Source organism: Pseudophryne corroboree, chromosome 2 (genome assembly GCF_028390025.1).
Source record: "Pseudophryne corroboree isolate aPseCor3 chromosome 2, aPseCor3.hap2, whole genome shotgun sequence".
NCBI lineage: Eukaryota > Metazoa > Chordata > Amphibia > Anura > Myobatrachidae > Pseudophryne > Pseudophryne corroboree.
The window spans coordinates 165374828-165394616 of record NC_086445.1 but is presented as its reverse complement, the minus strand read 5'-3'; the positions used below and the strand labels follow the sequence as shown (position 1 = coordinate 165394616).

General features: G+C 42.9%; 2 long non-coding RNA genes across 2 annotated transcripts in view; one reads left to right on the top strand and one right to left on the bottom strand.

Annotated features, from left to right (window-relative positions):
* LOC135050604 (uncharacterized) overlaps nucleotides 1-15911 on the top strand; it is a 159559-nt gene extending 143648 nt beyond the window's left edge. The window contains exons 2-3 of the long non-coding RNA XR_010241692.1: nucleotides 2748-2822; nucleotides 15155-15911. This is a non-coding gene — a long non-coding RNA (uncharacterized LOC135050604). The remainder of the gene's footprint in view (nucleotides 1-2747; nucleotides 2823-15154) is intronic.
* Nucleotides 785-19789, bottom strand: part of LOC135050605 (uncharacterized) — a 131442-nt gene continuing 112437 nt past the window's right edge. Inside the window, exon 3 of the long non-coding RNA XR_010241693.1 lies at nucleotides 785-866. This is a non-coding gene — a long non-coding RNA (uncharacterized LOC135050605). The remainder of the gene's footprint in view (nucleotides 867-19789) is intronic.

The window sequence follows — 19789 nt, the reverse complement described above, 5'->3', positions numbered from 1 at the left end:
TGGTATTTTGACTGCAGGCATCCACAGCGCCAGAATACAGATATGTGCAGTCTGCTGACAGTCGCCAGATGCATCTGTTTTTAGGACTTGCGTCCAATTTTGAGTAGGGCCAAGAGCGTAGCTACCATAGGTGCAGGCAGTGCGCTGCTATGGGGCCCAGAGCTGAGAGAGGCCCACCTTTCCTGAGAGAGGCCCACCTTCCCTGTCAAAGTTATATGTGTTATATTAATTTTTCGCCATTGGGTGGTACGTAGGGATCCTTTAAAACTTTTTCCTTGGGGCCTGCAATATATCTAGGTATGCCCCTGGACCTGCTCATTGTAGTGTGGTATAAAATTAACTGGAGGGCATTTTTTTCATATTATAATATGAACTGGTGCACTGTAATGAGGCACAATATGAACAGGGAGCACTATATATCATAATGTGAATTGGGGGTACTGTGTGCATCATAATGTGTAAAATAGGGTGAACTTAAGCACTACTATAATTCATAAAAGAAACTAGGGCACTACTATAGGGCATAACATTAAATAAGGCTCTACCATAGTTGCCTACCCTCCCGCATCCTGCGGGAGCCTCCCGTTTCAGCCATAAATCTCCTGATCCCCTGCTTTATAGGTCAATTCTCCCGGATTCTTCAGATTCTGTCAGGGGTGACACTAAGGAGTTTCTTTGCAAGAACAGTGAGTTGCTGTAGTTGCTCAGGAATCACTGCTGACGGCTCTCATTACCCCCCTTGTGTATCCCCTGAGAGAGAGAGAGAGAGAGAGAGACAGCAGTACCTGATCACACACTCCTCTTATCTGTGCTGGTGTGCACTGACCCATAGCATGCCTCTGCTGCTGCTGCTGCTGCTGCTGCTGCTGCTGGTATAAGAATTGTTGTTAGTAATCTTTCTGTAGTTAAACACATTTGTTTAATTAGAGCAGCTGGTATCTGTAATGATTTGGTTAATGCTGCAATGGAATGGAAAATAGCACATCCAATAAATATAGGTCGTGCCTACAAGATGCAGACAATCCAGTGTTCCCAATAAAAGCAACATCTACAACACCAAAATAATCATTTACTTCTATGTTTAGGGATGAATTCACACGCGGTCAACTTGCATTTGGAATTTATTGCATACAGTAGGCATCACATTTACCATGCATATTGTGCTGAGTGAGAAGAAAAGAAATATCACAACGAAAACATATTGCAAATAAGAAACCCTGTATTTCAGTCAGTAATGTTAGTATCAATACTTGCAAAACTTCCCAAAATATATTGTTACTAATGTTATATAGAAAAATCTTGCAACAACAAGCATTTAAGCATAGGCACGCCTATTTGTGGAACTAGACACGCCCTTTGGGTAGAGTTTGACACGCCCCCATGGCGGCACGCTGCGCTTTGCACAGCACATGCTACTGTAATCTCCCTGATTTTAGTTTTCAAAAGTAGGCAAGTATGGCTCTACTATGGTTAAGAAAATGAACTAGGGCACTATTATAGGGCATAAAAGTGACAACTGCTGCAGAGAAGTGTCTCTCTAGAAGTACCGGGATGGGGGCCCCTTCAAAATGTTGCTATGGGGCCCACAAAGTTCTGGCTACGCCCCTGACTAGGGCCCATTGTGTTTAACTCAGATACTTACTGTCATTAGGGTTGCAGTTGCTAACAAAGCCCTGAGCCATGGCAAACAGCAATATGAGGCCACCTCTCTAGCAAGATAGACAATGAAAGTTATACCCCTTTTCCACTACCTTTAAAAACACGGGTAAATGCGCGGGGGTGCGCATTTACCCATGTTTTTTCCTAGTGGAAACGCCAAGTGATCCGGGAATCCTACCCTGGTATCTTGATGGGTTGAACACGTGTAAAATGTGTAGTTTGAACGGAAGCCGTGTCAAGGTGACACGGCTCCCGTTCACAGTGAATGGAAGGGCGGCGCTGGGAGATCATGTGATCTCCCAGCGCCGCCCCTGCCGCGTCAGCAGCAGCGTCACCAACCCAGCAATATGCCGGGTTGGTGAGCGCTGTGAAAAGGGGGGCTGTAGCACAGGTCGCAGCCGTGTCCGTGCTACAGGTGGAAAAGGGGTATAAGTGTCTGATTGGTTGTTGCAGTTGAGTGCACAATGTACACCTATATACAATGTTAGTGAATGAACCCTATTGCGCTCAGTTAAAGCTACAGTAATTACTTATTGCCAGTTATAAGCTATTGTACACCTGCATTTTTTTCAGTAGTTGATCCTCCAAAATCTTTTCTTTTTATTTCCATAAATGTCTGATGATGATGATGATTATTATTATTATTATTATTATTATTATTATTATTTATTTATTTATTTTTACTTTTATTATAACTAACTTGTGTTATACTTGAGAAAATTATGTATAGAAATAATAGGTAAAAGCAATACATAAATAATACAGCAATAAGTTTATTAAATGGACTGCTGACACTTGACGAACCTCTCCAGACAGTATAAAAAATGGTGTTCTCAAATTAATTCAGGTTAATCTCCAAGCCTATTTATCATGAGTGTCAAAAGCATGGCTATAAGGAGCGTATTTTAATCTCACGTCATATACTTAAACTCCTTGCTGATGATAAATGGACAAAGTGTTCTACAACTCCTACTTTACACAATAATAAAGTAAAACACATGAAACATTGTGTACTTAGATTATAGTTTTTATCCAAAATTTTGAGATGTGGAGCAAATAATTAATTAACATATGCTTTGAATCTACAGCAACTTGGAGTCGGTCCTCCTAAACTCGATGGAAAAGTATCAACTCAATGTGGATCTATGCTGACCTCTTAAGAGGTACTAATGAAGAGCCAATTTGGCATTGTAGATTAAAGAGAACCAGGATGATAAGAAATAATAACGCTAAAGATATAAAGATATATTGTTCTTTTCTCTGCATTATTTTTTCTTTTTTTCACAAAGACAAGTAGAGATAGATAGGATAGTGTAACGAATGACATGTTTTGGATAAGACCATAGAAATATATACTGTATATACATGAGTACTGCAGTTTCGAAAGAATAATAGAAAATATATGCAAAAATAATGCATTCAGGAGCTTATTACTCTTCCCTCCTGGCTTTGGTGTACAGTATGTAAACACTACCATTGGGAGCAGCAGGGCCATTGTGAAAAGTAATGGGCCCCAGTATTTAGACCACTTACCTTGCTAATATTTTTTCCAAAAACGCTCTAAAATTGTCATTTTTTTTATGATTGAAATAGGCTAAAAACACTTATTTAAAACATATCCAATATGATTTTATTTAAAAGAAAAAAAAATGTAGTAACATTCAAAAAAAAAATATATATCTTTACAACATTGATGGGACCATCGTGACTATTCTCCCGGAAACTGCTGCTATCTGCAGTATCAGGTGGCCACACTTTAGGAGAGGGGCTGCTTTTTAACAGGCCGTTATTTTCTGCAGCTGCAGGCTAGGGTTTGCTGCCGGGCTGATCGATCAACAGTGAATAGCAGCACGGCAGGACCTGGGGAGAGGGAACTGGGAAGCAGAGGGATCATGAGGTGGGCAGAAAGCTGCACAGTGGGCTTACTGACTGATCGCATCAGATGCGACCATGTCAGGGTAAGCCCAGCCTGGTGTGGTCACATTTGATGAGACCATGGCAGTCAAGTGGTTGAGACCATGGCCAGTTCGGGGCATGGTCACGCCGCATCATGCACAACAGACAACAGGCCTACCAAGAGACTCTATGCCAAAGAATATGGCCACACAATAGTTTGGGTGTGGCTACTGTTCTTGACTGACCAGTGTACTTTTTAACCTTCCTAATGCCCCTGAAGACCATTGACACTGCAATGTTAGTGTTGGATGTCTATAATGCACCGGTTGTCAGGCCTGTGGGTTTTTCGAACTGGAATCAGTAACCAGAGGGTTGGCTTGGGTATTGGGAGAGTGTAGGAAGCTAGGATGCCTGATGAGGCTCCTCCTCATGTGGAAGGTAGCTGAGTACCAAGGTTTTCAGTGTACAGTCTGGTATGGAATTGATAGTTGCATGTAAAGTGCCAAATTAGTGAGCCCTGTATTTGATGATCACAAGACTGTCACTAAAAGAGTCAGAGGGCAGCGGAAATAGTGTGCCATCTGGTGAAAAGTGAGGAAGTGCTACAGAGCCCGCATGTAGTTCTGGATGGATGTAGACACATGCTGGATAAAGCCCTCCACACACACTATTGTAATAGAGTATTAAGGAGTGGAATGCACTGTACTGTGCTTACCAGATGAGTTCACAAACTTCACAGCGTAGAACTGGTACTTGCTGAAAGAAATTGCACAGAATAGAATGGATACTGGTACTTGGTGACTGAAATGCACTGCGTATAATTGATACTGGTACTTTCAGACAGAAGTACACTGCATACAATGGATACTGGTACTTTCAGATTAAAGTACACTGCGTAGAATGGATACTGGTACTAGCAGACTAAAGTGCACAGCATAGATTGAATACTTGTACTTGCAGACTGCATTGCACTACATAGAATGAATACTGGTACTTGCAGACTGAAGTGCACTGTGTATAAAGGAGATTGGTACTACAAGCTTATACGAGCAGACAGGAACACAACAAGGAGTCAGCACACACCAAGAAATAGCAACCGGAAGTCAGTAGCAGCTCACAAGAGGGAAGTTGTTCTGGCATTGGCCTGTTCACCAAAACAACCTTAAATATGGAACCCTATCCCCTGATAGGCTCCTTGGGTCAGCTGATCTAGATTGACTTCTGATGATCAGAAAGTCAGATGATAGGAATCAAGATGGCAGCGCGAATGATGGCAGTGAGAAATTATCTGTGGTGAATTTTGCCTATAGGCTGTAGGACTGCAGACCCCTCAGGTAAAATTCGCCACTTCAGCACAGAGTATGTGAAGCCAGATGCTGTCCGTGAGACTGCACTGGCTTCACTGAGACTGGCAGAGACTTCCTTTTGGAAGTCCTGCCTGACATTCACAGACACTACATGCAGTCCCATTGGAATGTATTTCCTCCCTACGGGACTGTCAGAGGGCTGTTATAGGCAGACAGCTGGCTTCTTTTAGGAGGCCACTCTCTGTCTTTTGGGCAGCTCTAGCCAGCTTCTATGGGCTGCATCCGAAGCAGTCCATAGAAGTCGGGGTGTGCCTCATGTGCAGTACCATCACTGCTACTGCACATACACCGGTCCCAGCATCTGTGAACTACATTGTACAGATGCCGGTATCCAGCTGGCGGCAGGGACAGAGGACCCGGCAGTGGGGACAAGGGAGGAGGGACCCAGTGACAGCCCCCTCCCCCACTGAGGTAGGAGCTGTGACTGAAAATGATACTAGGGATATGCCAACCACCCAGCTGATTGGCAGATATAAGACTTAGGGCTGCCTTCGGCAGCCTGCACAAGCCCCTAAGGCCAGCACCTCATCAGGTTCCAGGCTCCAGAAGCCCAATATGTGACACCAGTAATGTCACAAACTCAAGGATTTAATAAATAAGTTAATAACTACTGCCACATAACTTGTACCAGCAAGGGGACTTGGACATTGCTGTAACCGGTAAGCAGGACATGGCTTTTTGAGCTGATGCCTAGTGTGACAGGATGGTAATCAGAATGGGTACAGAATAGATTAAGAGTAGCCAGTCTAGCCGTGGGTCAGTACCTGATTTCTCACAGAAAATACCAGAAAAGCGTCCAGGTGAATCATCAGTCACAGCCAGATGTTAAATACCAGACTCCACGTACCCAGAGAGCGAGCAGGGAGCATAGTCAGTACTAACAAGTGGTGTCAGAATACAAGTTTAATGATCAGCAAACAGGAGCATAAATGCTGGAGCACGGGGAGGTGAGCCTGATATGCTTGCATTGGTGTAGTGCCAGAATGAGGTTATATAGGGGAGAAGAGGATTCAGAGTTGGTGCCAAAGCCATGTCAGTGGTCACCTGAGTGCACTGTTAAATCCTGCACAACGCCATGTGCCTGCACCTATACAGAGAGCAGGATGCCAGCTGCAGGAAGAGGAGCAAACTCAGGAGCCATGCCGGCTCAGAGCAGTATGCTTGCCTGCAGACGGCAAAGACCAGCACTGTTGGAGTTGGTATGTAAAGGAAAGACTCGGGAGGTATGTGACAGGTTGTGCAAAAAACAGATGTTCAAACTTGTCAATACAATACTGTATGCTGGGGAAGATATTAAATAGCAGATTGTGTAAATATTATTATTACATTTCTCTTACGTCCAAGAGGATACTGGGAATCCAGTTAGTACCATGGGTATAGACGGGTCCACTAGGAGCCATGGGCACTTTAAGAATTTGATAGTGTGGGCTGGCTCCTCCCTCTATGCCCCTCCTACCAGACTCAGTTTAGAAAATGTGCCAGAGGAGACAGTCACGCTTATGGAAGCTCCTGAAGAGTTTTCTGCATTTATTTTATATGTTTGTTATTTTCAGGCAGTGCTGGACGGCACCAGCCTGCCTGCTTCGTGGGACTTGGGGGGGGGGGCAACCTCTTGAAGGGTTAATGGTCCCATTCCCCGCTGACAGGACACTGAGCTCCTGAGGGAACTATTCGAAAGCCCCACCACAGCGAGCATAAATTCCCGCAGCATGCTGCCACCCCTAACAGAGCCAGAAGAATGAAGAGTGGTGAGTACTAAGCCGGCAGGGATGCCGGTTAGCAGGGCGCCGGCTATTATGATGGCATGAGGGTACGGAGACGCACGTCTTCTAACCGGGGCGGAATGCGTCTCCAGACACAGTACACAGCTGCGTCTCAGTATACTGTACACAGTACCCACACTGGCAAAAACAGCCTTAAAACTGTTTTCTCTCCATTTTAAGCGCCAGATTACCTCAGCCAGTATAAAAAAGCGAGAAGACCGCGTGCCATTGAAGGGGCGGGGCTTCACTATGAAAGGGTCCAGCAGCTCACCAGCACCATTTTCCCTCTGCAGTGGACACAGACGCTGACTGACAGGGACGCGCAGCTCCTCCGGAGAGACTCCAGATTACCTCAGCAGTACCAAGGTGTCATAGCAGGGGGAGCAATTATTAGTGTACTAAGGGGGTCATTCCGAGTTGATCGCTTGCTAGCTGTTTTTAGAAGCCGTGCAAACGCTAAGTCGCCGCCCTCTGGGAGTGTATCTTAGCTTAACAGAAGTGCGAACAAAAGGTTCGCAGAGCGGCAAAAAAAAAATTGTGCAGTTTCAGAGTAGCTCCAGACCTACTCCTAGATTGTGATCACTTCCGACTGTTTAGTTCCGGATTTGACGTCACAAACACGCCCTACGTTCGCCCAGCCACGCCTGCGTCAGTTGACACCCAGAAACGCCCACTTCATGTCAATCACTCTGCAACCAGCACTGCGACTGAAAAGCTTCGCTAGACCTTGTGTGAAGCTACTTCGGCCATTGTGAAAGTATGTTGCGCGTGCGCATTGCGCCACATACGTATGCGCAGAAGTGCCTTTTTTGCATCATCGCTGTGCAGCGAACATTTTCAGCTAGCGATTAACTCGGAATGACCCCCTAAGTCCCCTATCAGGGTACTTAGTCTGCGACCCGGCTAAGCTTGACATTAGCGATAAGGGCGCAGTGGGGGCTGGCTCCAAATAACTCTGTGTCTCCCTGAAAGGCTCTCTGTGGGTTAATTGTGCTTAACCTTTTCCTGTGTGTGTGTGCTGTCACATTTACATTATGTCAGGCAAAGAGTGTGTTTCTTGTACAGCAGAGTGTTCCTCTTCACCAGGGGGGACACTACTGGGTACTCAGGGCAGTGCACCTTCCCAGAATAGCGCGGCTGAACCGGAGTGGGTTAATTCCATTAAAGGAATGATCTCCAATATTTCTGCAAAATTATCCCGCAATGAGAAAGAGACGCAATACTTAAGACAGACTGTGGATAAGTTTATGAAAAGAGACTCAGTCCCAAAACCAGCGTCTCAATCCCCTTCTATTTGTCCACAAAAACGCTCTCTGGCCCATATCCTGCAGTCTGACTCTGACGGGTCAGACATGGAGGAGGGCGATGTGGATTTGGAAGGGGGGATGCTACTCTGTCACAGGGAATAGAGGCTTTTATAGAGGCTATCAGAGATGTTCTGCAAATTCCTGATAAGGTGTCAGAGGAGTGGGAGGAATCTTATTTTAATGTAAAAAAGAAGTCCTCAGTCAATTTTCCTGCATCAAAGGAATTGAATACCCTGGTTGAAGAACCGTGGGTTAATCCTGATAAGAAAATTCAAATCCCTAAAAGGTTGCTCTCAACTTCTCCTTTTCCTCTGGAGGATAGGAAAAAGTGGGAAAATCCACCGATAGTGGATGCATCAGTCTCTAGGCTGTCACGAAAAATTGTATTGCCTGTCCCTGGTGCAGCCTCCCTAAAAGACACGGCTGATCATAAAATTGAGACTACACTCAAATCATTGTACACAGCTGTTGGAGTGGCCCAGAAACCCACTATTGCATGTGCGTGGATCACAAAAGCCATTGCTAAATGGTGAGGTATCCTAATTGAGGGGTTAGATTCCTTGTCTAGAGGGGATGTTGTTTTACTCCTGCAGCATATACAGGACTTTGCGAACTTTATGGTGTAAGCCATAAAAGAGATAGGCTTGCTTAATGCATGCACCAGCGCTATGGCAGTGTCAGCACGCAGGGGCTTGTGGCTACGCCAGTGGACTGCTGATGCGGACTCCAGGAAAGGTGTGGAAGGCCTGCCATTCACAGGAGAGGCCTTGTTTGGAGATGAACTAGACAAATGGATCTCCAAAGCTACTGCGGGTAAGTCTATGTATCTTCCTTTAGCAGCTCCACCAGCCAGGAAAGCTTATTCAGCTTCAAATTTACAGTCCTTTTGGACAGCCAAGTGTAAGACCAAATCCAGTGGTCTACGGCCTCTTGAGTGGTTTACCTCTTGCACCTTCTACGGTGCACCTTACCTCTTGCACCTTCTACGCAAGAGGTAAACCACGCAAACCAGCAACAGCAGGTGCTCAGGAACAGAGCTCAGGCTCTGCTTCTTCAAAGCCTTCAGCATGACAGTGGACCGCGATGCCTGGAGGGCTGTTAGGTGGGAGCCCGACTAAAATTCTTCAGAAACATCTGGTCAAGTTCATGCCGGGATCCCTGGGTCATAGATCTTATTTCCCAGGGCTACAGACTGGAGTTCCAAGAGCTACTACCTCACATATTCTTCAAATCAAGCTTTCCAGTTTCACAAGAGGCAAGTATATGCACTTTAATTTATACCTAATTTACTTAATTTATCTTATATTTATCCTTTACTGTCCTTTTGGTCCCTTATAGATTGTCCCTCTTTTTTTAATTTTCTCTTGTTCCTTACTTAATTTGTACTTAATTTATCCTATAATTGTCCTTTGTTAAATTTATTGTCCCTTTATATATTGTCCTTATATACACTGTCCCTCTCTCTTTAATTTTCGGAGGGTAATAGGGAGTTAGCGCAGATTAAATATGGGTGGGGCCGTGATTGAGGATTTCACTCAGTGCATGTCGTGCATGATGTATGCGCACCTGGCTCAACTGTCCGAGTGTGGGTACATCTGTGCGAGATGTGAGCGAACGGCCTCCCTGGAAGCCCAGGTAACTGATCTAGAGCGGACCGTTAAGCGACTGAGGGACATTCACAATCTCGAGCAAACTTTAGATAGAACGGTGGAGGAGTTGCAGGGTGATCACTGGTAGACGAGGATGATCAGGTCAACAGCTGGGTCACAGTTAGAAGGAAGAAGAAGAGGGGAATGGGGAGACAGGACATCTCCGAACTGCCAAACCCCAATAAATTTGCCCCATTGGACGAAGATTCTGAGGATGGCAGTGAGGAAATGATGAAACTGGAGGAGACTGTTCCCTCTAGCAACCAGAGGAGCGGTCCCCCCGGTACTGATGGGAAAAAAGATAGGGAGATACATAGTCAGATTGTGGTGGTAGGGGATTCTATTATCAGGAGGACAGACAGGGCAATCTGCTACCGGGACCGTGATCGCCGTACAGTCTGTTTTCTTCCGGGTACTCAGGTACGGCACATTGCGGACCGGGTAGATAGATTGTTGGGAGGGGCTGGTAAAGACCCGGCAGTCTTGGTGCATGTTGGCACCAATGACAAAGTTAGTGGTAGGTGGGATGTCCTTAAGAAAGATTATAGGGAATTAGGCAAGAAAATTAAGGCAAGGCACATCTAGGGTAATATTCTCTGAAATATTACCAGTGCCACACGCTAGCCCAGTGAGGCAGAGGGAGATTAGGGAGGTAAATGTGTGGCTTGGGGATTGGCGCAGGAAAGAGGGGTTTGTGTTCTTTGAACACTGGGCTGACTTCTCAGTCAGGCGCCATCATTTTTGTTGCGATGGATTGCCCCTGAATGAGGAGGGGGCTGCAGTGCTGGGGGGTAGGATGGTTAGAAGGTTGGAGGAGCTTTTAAACTAGGTGCCTGGGGGGAGGGTTTAGTTAGAAGCTACGGGTCAAACAGTGAGAACAGGAAAGATGGGGGTAGTGAACAAATTGGGGGAGAAGAAGGGGGGAGTGAAAGATCAGCCGGCAAGGCCAAGGGTATCTGCATGGGTATTGACACCGGAATTACTGACATGGGTATTGCCCAAGATATTCCAAATTTATTACATACTGATGATTAATGTACAACAATACGGTTTATAGAAAGTGATGACCATAGCATAAGGGAAAATACTAACATCAGGAGGAGGGGTTTAGAAAGCTGTAAGGAAGGCTGTATTAAGTTTGAAGGGGGTGGAAAGGGAGGGAGGAGATTAACAGTCGGTAAGAGTAATTCTAGGAAGGCACTTGTAAATATAGATAAGATACCATTAAATCAAACAGGCATGGGAGATGCTAAACTAAGATGTATGCTTGCGAACACAAGAAGCCTATCGGGTAAAATGGGGGAATTGGAATGGCTTGCATCAAAGTCTATGTATTAAATTATAGGTATTACGGAAACATGGTGGGACGACTCTCATGGCTGGGTTGCGAATTTGGAGGGATATTCTCTTTTTAGGAGGGACATGGCTACCAAAAGGGGAGGAGGGATATGTCTATTTGTTAAACCATCTCTAAAACCAAACTTAATACAGCACATTTTCGAGGGGGCAGGAGATAACGTGGAGTCGCTATGAGATCACAAGTGGGGGCACTGAGGCAAAGAAACTAGTCATTGGCACGTGCTACAAGCAACCGGATATTAGCATACACGATGAGGAACAACTCTAACACCAAATTGAAAAAGTAGCAGGAATGGGGGACATCCTAGTGTTAGGGGACTTTAACTATCCTGATATAAATTGGAGTAACGATTCATGTGTAAAAACTAGGAGCAGCAGGTTTTTAAATGTATTGAAGGATCAATTCTTGACTCAATTAGTTGAGGACCCAACTAGAAGTAAAACTATTCTGGACCTAGTTATTACCAATAATGTGGACATTGTATCAAAGACTAAAGTTGGGGAGACCCTGGGAAACAGTGATCACTACATGATCACATTCGACATCAGTTTTAAGAAACATAGCTATAAGTAGGGAAGCCAATCCCGGGCCATTTTTTCAATCCCGGGTATCTGGATTGAAAAATGGCCAATCCCAGGATTCCCGGGATACTCAGTATTGTCTTTTAACTGTGTGGCCGCCCCCTCGCCCCACCCCGCTCCGCCCGCCCCACACACATTACTAACTGTATACCGAAGATGGGCAGGTGGGGATCTCTTCCTGCACTCCCTCAGTGCATGGCTGACAGCGCAGCGTCACCTGTGGACGCTCAACATGGATCCCTCAATCCCCGGGATTGGATTTTCCAATCCCGTGATTGAATCCCGGACGTTTTTGGCCCTAAATCCCGGGATCCCGCCGATCCCAGGATTGGCCACCATAGCTATAAGGGAGCAACCAAAACATTTAACTTTAGAAAAGATAACTTCAATATGCTGAGACAGGCACTAAACGACATTGACTGGGAAGTTTTGTTTCAAGGCAAGGACACATCGGAAATGTGGGAGGCTTTAAAAGGGTTGCTTGAAAACAATATTCAAATAACCTACAAATAGTTGGTTCTGTATCCTTATAGAAATTCTCTGTGCTTCATCCAAACGAACAAGTAGCATAAAAAGTTCTGTATCCTTATGCTCTATATTTCGTCCAAACGGACAAGTACTTATCTCGGGGCAAGATTTTTAAAGAAACTGAGATAGAAATTGTGAGGAAGTTAAATAAAGAGACAAGGGAACTCAGAGAAAAGAAGGTAAAAAAGTTTCGTAGAGATAAAGAAGGACATAAAATTAATAAAGAGGATAAGGCTCTTCCTATTATTAATAATGATTAAATTTTTGAAGATAAAAAGAAAACTTTCTACCCTCAGTGGAGAAAAGTAGAAAGGAGAGGAGCCAAGTTGAGAAAACCTTATAGGAGGGAAGATTAGAGATTTAATAGGAGGAAAGAATGGAGAACAAACCAGTCCTCTTATAAAGGGAATTGGAGAGACAATGATATGAGGAATGATAGGAATCATGTGATAAGAAAAGATTTTGATATCCCTGTGAATAGGAATAGATATCAACCTCTAGAAAGAGACAAAGAGGTTCATACTCCTTTTTTAGACTGGGAACCAAGGAGGAGGTTTTAAAGAAGGTTAATAAGAAAAAACATAAAAGAGGAAAAAGGGGTGGAGTTAAAAGTAAAATCAGAAATAAGATAACGGCTCCTACAAATGGGACTGATCATTCAGAAAAGTTAACCATGAAAGTGTTTAATCTTAGTAAAAGGGAACTTACAAGAGTTGAAAAAAATGTTTAAAGTATGCCCCTACTAGTAAAACTGATCCTTTTCATTTTTATATTGATTTAGAAAAATGTATACGAAAAATTAACGGTGAAGAAATTTTTCATCAGTAAAGATGGAGACAAGGCGTTGGAAGCTGAAAATGGAGGACCCTCCAATTCAGCTATCAAGCTGAAGTCCACCTTCTATCCAACTTTTTGTAAAGGTAGTTTTAGTGAAGTAGTGAATGATGAGGTTGAGTGTTCTACAGAAAAACCCCAAAAAGTGTAATCTTACTAGAAAAGAACATCTAGCTCTAAAATCCTTAAAAGAGTATAGAGAACTTATTATCAAGCAGGCAGACAAAGGTGGAGGTGTGGTCCTTATGGATAAAAGGGACTACATGGTGGAGATTGATAAACAACTGTCTAGTGGTAATACCTATAAAAAAAATAAAAAAATAACCCCACGACCAGAATTAAAAGTGATCTGGTTGATCTCACTAAGGAAGCAGTAGAAAATGGGGTTTTAAGTAAATTGGAATCAAATTTTGTAAATATTCAACATTCATCTATCCCGACCATAAATGTCTTGCCAAAAATCCATAAGGACCCCTCCACCCACCAGGAAGACCTATCGTCTCTGGCGTTAATAGTATTACGTCAAATTTATCTACGGTTGTTGACTCTTACCTCCAATCGTTAGTGAAACAGACAAAGGCTTTTCTGAAAGACACAGGAGATGTCCTGCAAAATTTGGAAAATTTTAGTTGGCAGGATAATTTTATAATGGCTAGTGGGGATATTTCCACACTTTATACCATCATCGACACTGATTTAGGATTAGAAGCAGTTTCCTAATTTTTGGATAAATCAGATTTAACGATGGAGGCAAAGAATTTTTTAATAAGGAGTATTACATTTATTCTAACTAATAATTATTTTTATTACAATGGTATATATTACCTACAAATGGTGGGCACAGCCATGGGTACAAGATTTGCACCCAGCTATGCCAACCTTTTCATGGTGTATTGGGAAGATAAAACAATATGGTGTGGTGGACAGTTGGGTGCGGGTCTGGTGTCCTGGAAATGTTATACTGAAGACCTTTTCTCTTTGTGAAACGTTGAATAATAATTTTTTTATTATATTTATAACTTTTAACATTAGTGCTACTGATAGCTCCCTTTTTTAGATCTATGTATTTATGTGTAAGATAGCTCCCTACAAACTAAGACTTTTAGAAAAAATACTGATTCTAATAGTTATATAGAGAGATAGAGCCTCCACCGTAGGAATTGGCTTGATGGAATTCCGTGTCGACAATTCTTACGGGTAAGGTGGAATTGCACGGAGGAAAAGGTTTGTGAGGAACAAATGGAGGACATGGGAAAGCGGTTTTTAGAGAGAGCTTATGAAAAAAACAGGTAGAAAATGCAAAGGAGAGAGCGTTAAATATAGAAAGAGTCTTTTGCAAACAAAAGTGAAGAAGAAGAATGTAAATACTAATTGGTCTTTTATAAGTAATTATAATTCACAATATAGGGAAATAGAAGCTGTTTTAAGAAAAACTGGAAAATTCTCAAACAAGATCCGATTATTGGGGTTAGGTTACCATAAAACCCTGTTTATTTATAGATGTGCTCCCTCCTTAAAAGATAAGCTTGTTAAAAGTACAATAGATGAGGTTAAAAGGTCCAGCATAAGAACACAAGGTTTCCACAGGTGTGGGTTATGTACCATGTGTAGAACAATAAAAGGACCAAGTAAGATTAAGGAATTTTCTGTAAAAAATAAGTCCTACCCAATAAAAGAATTTCTAACCTGCAATCGTAAAAACGTTGTGTATGGTTTAGAATGTAAATGCGGTTTAGTATATATTGGGAAAACAAGCAGGAATTTGAAGGTGAGATTAGCTGAACACTCTTATAATATAAAAAAGGGTTTAGAAACGCATACAGTATTGGCCCACTTCAAAAAAATACACAACTCTAACCTAGGTGCCATTAAAGCTTTCTGGGGCATACAAGGGATTAATCCGTCATGGAGAAATAAAGATGATGAAATTAGATTGGCTAAAGCAGAGATGAGGTGGATCTACACATTAAAAACTTTGACACCAGGAGGTTTAAATGGAGATTTTGAGTTGAAGTGGTTTTTATAAAGTTTTATAAATTATTTTTATCTGGTTATTGCTGCTAACTTCCCCCGATTATTCTTTGTTATCTGATTATTGATGCTATATTTATTATTTTTAGCCTTCCTATTAATTATGTTATCTTTGTTTTATCATTGTCTTTTTTGTATATGATGGACTCGTAAAATGGACCCCAATCCTTTGGTTTCAGAAATGACAGCATTATACTGTCATAAGCTACCATACCAGTGGGATTAGCGATATGGAACTTCCTTAGCTGTGGAACGCATTAATCGTGCACTTCCGGGTCCGGGAATGTGATGGTGGAACGCATGAAGAACTTCCTGTACAGCAGCAGTGAAACACATACATATTTCCGCTTCCGCTTCCGGTCACGGACACCACGCTGCTGATGGCTGGAAAAGCGGATCCACAGGGTGTCCATTATAGTTAATAGATAAGGGTATAAATACCCTGACTACGGACACCACCACTATGCTTCTGAGGAAGGACCATAGTGTCCGAAACGCGTTAAGCAAGTGGTGTTTTTCTTTGGACTGACGGTGGACTTGCCTGGTACATCAAATATTTTTACATTGGTGGAATCCGGAACTTCCAGTGTTTATCCCTGATGACATCCTGGGAGGGTAATTGATGGGGTCTGATGCAAGCACCTCACTCCTATCCACAATTGTGTGGTTACATGCTTTTAAACGTTTGTCTATTGCGAGTGTTCTGTGAAAATGAATTTCTTTGTCTCTGTGAAAATGCTCTGCACTATGATCTTTTCTCTTGCCCCGAGATAAGTACTTGTCCGTTTGGACGAAATATAGAGCATAAGGATATGGAACTTTTTACGCTACTTGTTTGTTTGGACGAAGCACAGAGAATTTGTATAAGGATACAGAACCATCTATTTGTAGGTTATTTCATTAACTGAATTCTATGTATGGTTTTTGCACCTACTGTTAACCACTATTTGACCATATGTTGTTTTTTTTAATTTTTGTGAAGATTCCTGTGTTATTGGTGGGCAGCATTTATGTTAGGCAGCGCATTTGTTTGATTTTTCTTACTGTATATTGAAAACAATATTCACAAATTCATTCCCATGAGCAGTAAACGCAGGAGTACTAAACAAAAACCAATGTGGCTTAAAAAGGAGGTCAAGGAAGCAATGGCTAATAGGAAGCATGCTTTCAAAACATTTAAATCTAATGGAAGGGAGGAGTCATTCCGGTATTACAGGGAATGCAATAAAAAATGTAAAGAAGCGATAAGGGCAGCTAAAATGATAAACGATAAAAAAATCGCTATAGAGAGTAAAACCAACCCTAAAAAGTTTTATAAATATATAAACAGTAAAAGGTTAAAGAAGGAGAACGTAGGCCCTTTAAAAGATGAATTGGGAGCTTTGATAAATTCTGACAAATTAAAAGCGGAAATATTGAACAATTTTTTTTCATCAGTATTTACCAGGGAGGTTGAGCCGGTGACATTAGTGCATAATGACAGTGAGGTTAATGACTCTTGGCTTGATGCTTGTTTAAGTGAGGAAGTAGTCCTGGAGAGAATAGGTAACGTGAAGATTAATAAATCACCAGGCCCAGACGGTATTCATCCAAGGGTTATTATGGAGCTTAGGTTACAGCTAGTAAAACCCCTATACTTAATTTTCCATAGTCCAATTAGATCAGGCATGGTACCAAGGGATTGGCGCATAGCGGACATAGTGCCTTTATTCAAAAAGGGAAATAAAAATGATCCTGGAAACTATAGACCAGTTAGTTTAACCTCTATAGTGGGTAAAATATTGGAAGGCATGTTGAGGGATAGCATAGGGGATCACCTACAGGATACAAAGTTTATTACTAAAAGTCAGCATGGGTTTGTAAGGGACAGATCATGCCAAATCAACTTAATTAGCTTCTACGAGGAAGTGAGCAAGAATCTTGACCATGGAAAAGCAGTGGACGTGGTCTATTTAGATTTTGCAAAAGCCTTCGATACAGTGCCTCATAGGAGACTGATCAACAAATTACAGAAACTTGGTCTAGGTTATATTATTTGTACATGGATAAGTAATTGGCTGGATAACAGAGAGCAATGAGTAGTGGTCAATGGGATGTTCTCCAGTTGGGCACCAGTAGTCAGCGGAATACCACAAGGGTCAGTTCTTGGCCCACTGCTCTTCACTATATTTATCAATGATCTAGGAATAGGCCTGGAAAGCACAGTATCAATCTTTGCAGATGATACTAAACTGTGTAAGGTAATTAATTCAGAAGGCGATGTGGAGTCCTTACAGAATGACTTAGTTAAACTGGAAACCTGTGCGTCTAAATGGAGAATGAGGTTTAATATAGACAAATGCAAATTTATGCATTTTGGGGGTAAAAACACACATGCATCCTACACTTTAGATGGGGAAAATATAGGGGTAACTATGGTGGAAAAAGATTTGGGGGTGCTCATAGATAATAGGCTTAATAACAGTACACAAAGTCAAAGTGCAGCAAGGAAGGCAAGTAAAGTGCTTGCGTGCATTAAACGGCAGCATAGAGACAAGGGACGAGGATGTAATCCTATAGTGTACAAATCATTGGTACGTCCGCACCTGGAATATTGTGTTCAGTTCTGGGCACCGCATTATAAAAATGATATCGGGGAACTAGAAAGAGTTCAAAGAAGAGCTACTAAACTGATAAAAGGGTTAGAGTCTCTGGAGTACGAGGAAAGGCTTGCTAGGTTAAATATGAATACACTAGAAAAGAGGCGTCTAAGAGGAGACATTATTAATATCTTCAAATATGTAAAGGGTAATTACAAGGAGCTAGTAGCGGATTTGTTTATTAAAAGAACTCTATATAGGACGCGTGGGCACACGCTTAGGTTAGAGGAGAGGAAATTCTGTACACAACATAGGAAAGGGTTCTTCACGGTAAGGGCAATAAAGATTTGGAACTCCCTGCCGGAGAGGGTAATAATGGCAGACTCTGTAAATGTATTTAAAAACGGATTGGACAAATTCCTAACTGGTAAATGTATCCAGGGCTATAGCATTTAACATATTGACATTACATTATCTGGGAGTGGTAAGAATCATTGTTTTCAATTGGTACTAAGCCATTACTTCAGCAGACACATTATAATATGAATAGATTAACGCAGAATACAGGTTGAACCCGATGGGCAGTTTGCCTCTTTTCAACCTCACTGACTATGTAAATATGTAACTATGTAACTTTGCAGCAGGCCATCCAAAAACTGGTACAGACTCAAGTCATTGTTCCAGATCCACCTCATCTGCACAACAAGGGGTACTATTCCAACTTGTTTGTAGTACCGGAAGTTCGGAACGGCTGATTCTGAACCTCAAGTCATTGAACCCGTTCTTAAGAGTGTTCAAGTTCAAGATGGAGTCTCCGAGAGCGGTGATCTCAGGTCTGGAGGAAAGGGAATTCCTAGTGTTTCTGGATATCAAGGATGCGTATCTTCACATTCCTATCTGGCTGCTGCATCAGGCTTATCTACGGTTTACACTGCAGGACTGTCACTACCAGTTCCAGGTCCTGATATTTGGTTTCTCCATGGCACTGAGGGTATTCACCAAGGTGATGGCAGAGATGATGTTTATACTCCGCAAACAGGGAATGAATATAATTCCGTACCTAGACGATCTTCTGATAAAGGCACCGTCCAGGGAGAGATTGCTGGACAGCATTGGTCTCTCACCCAAACTTCTTCAGGAACCTAGGTGGATTCTGAACCTTCCAAAATCTCAACTAGAACCAACACGGAGGCTTTCATTCCTGGGAATGATCCTGGACACGGAGTCGCAGAAAGGGTTCCTTCCATTGGAAAAGGCATTGGTAATCCAGTCGATGGTTCGGGATGTCCTGAAGCCAACCAAGATATCGGTGCATCAATGCATTCACCTTCTGGGGAAAATGGTGGCCTCTTACGAGGCGCTTCAATATGGAAGGTTTCACGCAAGACCCTTCCAGCTCGATCTGTTGGACAAATGGTCCGGATAACATCTTCACATGCAACAAAGGATCTGTCCATCGCCAAAAGCCAGGATCTCCCTTCTGTGGTGGCTACAGACTTCTCACCTAATCGAGGGTCGGAGTTTCGGAATTCAGAACTGGATCCTGTTAACCACGGGTGCAGTTTCAAGGAAGATGGTCAAGTCAGGAAGTCATCCCTCCAATCAACATTCTGGAACTCAGAGCCATATACAACGCCCTTCTGCAGGCCTCATATCTTCTTCAAGATCGGGCCAGTCAGGTCCAGTGGGACAATGTGACAGCAGTGACGTACATAAACCAACAGGGCGGAACGAAAAGCAGAGCAGCAATGTCAGAGGTGTCAAGAATTCTCCTCTGGGCGGAAAAACGCTGTGGCATTGTCAGCGTTCTTCATTCCAGGAGTAGACAACTGGGAAGCAGACTACCTCAGCAGACACAACCTGCACCCGGGGGAGTGGGGCCTTCACCTGGAAGTGTTCAGGTGCTTGAAACATCAATGGGGCTATCCACAAGTCGACATGATGGCCTCTCATCTCAACAAGAAGATAAACCGGTATTGTTCCAGGTTGACAGACCCACAGGCAGTGGCGGTAGATGCTCTGATGACTCCATGGGTCTATCAGATGGTTTACGTGTTTCCTCCAATTCCTCTGCTGCCAAAAATTCTAAAAAGAATAAAAAGGGAAAAGGTTCAAGCAATACTCATTGCTCTGGTCTGGCCAAGAAGGGCCTGGTACGTGGACCATCTGGAGATGCTCCTCGAAGATCTGTGGCCTCTACCTCTTCGCGAGGATCTTCTGCAACAGGCCCGTTCA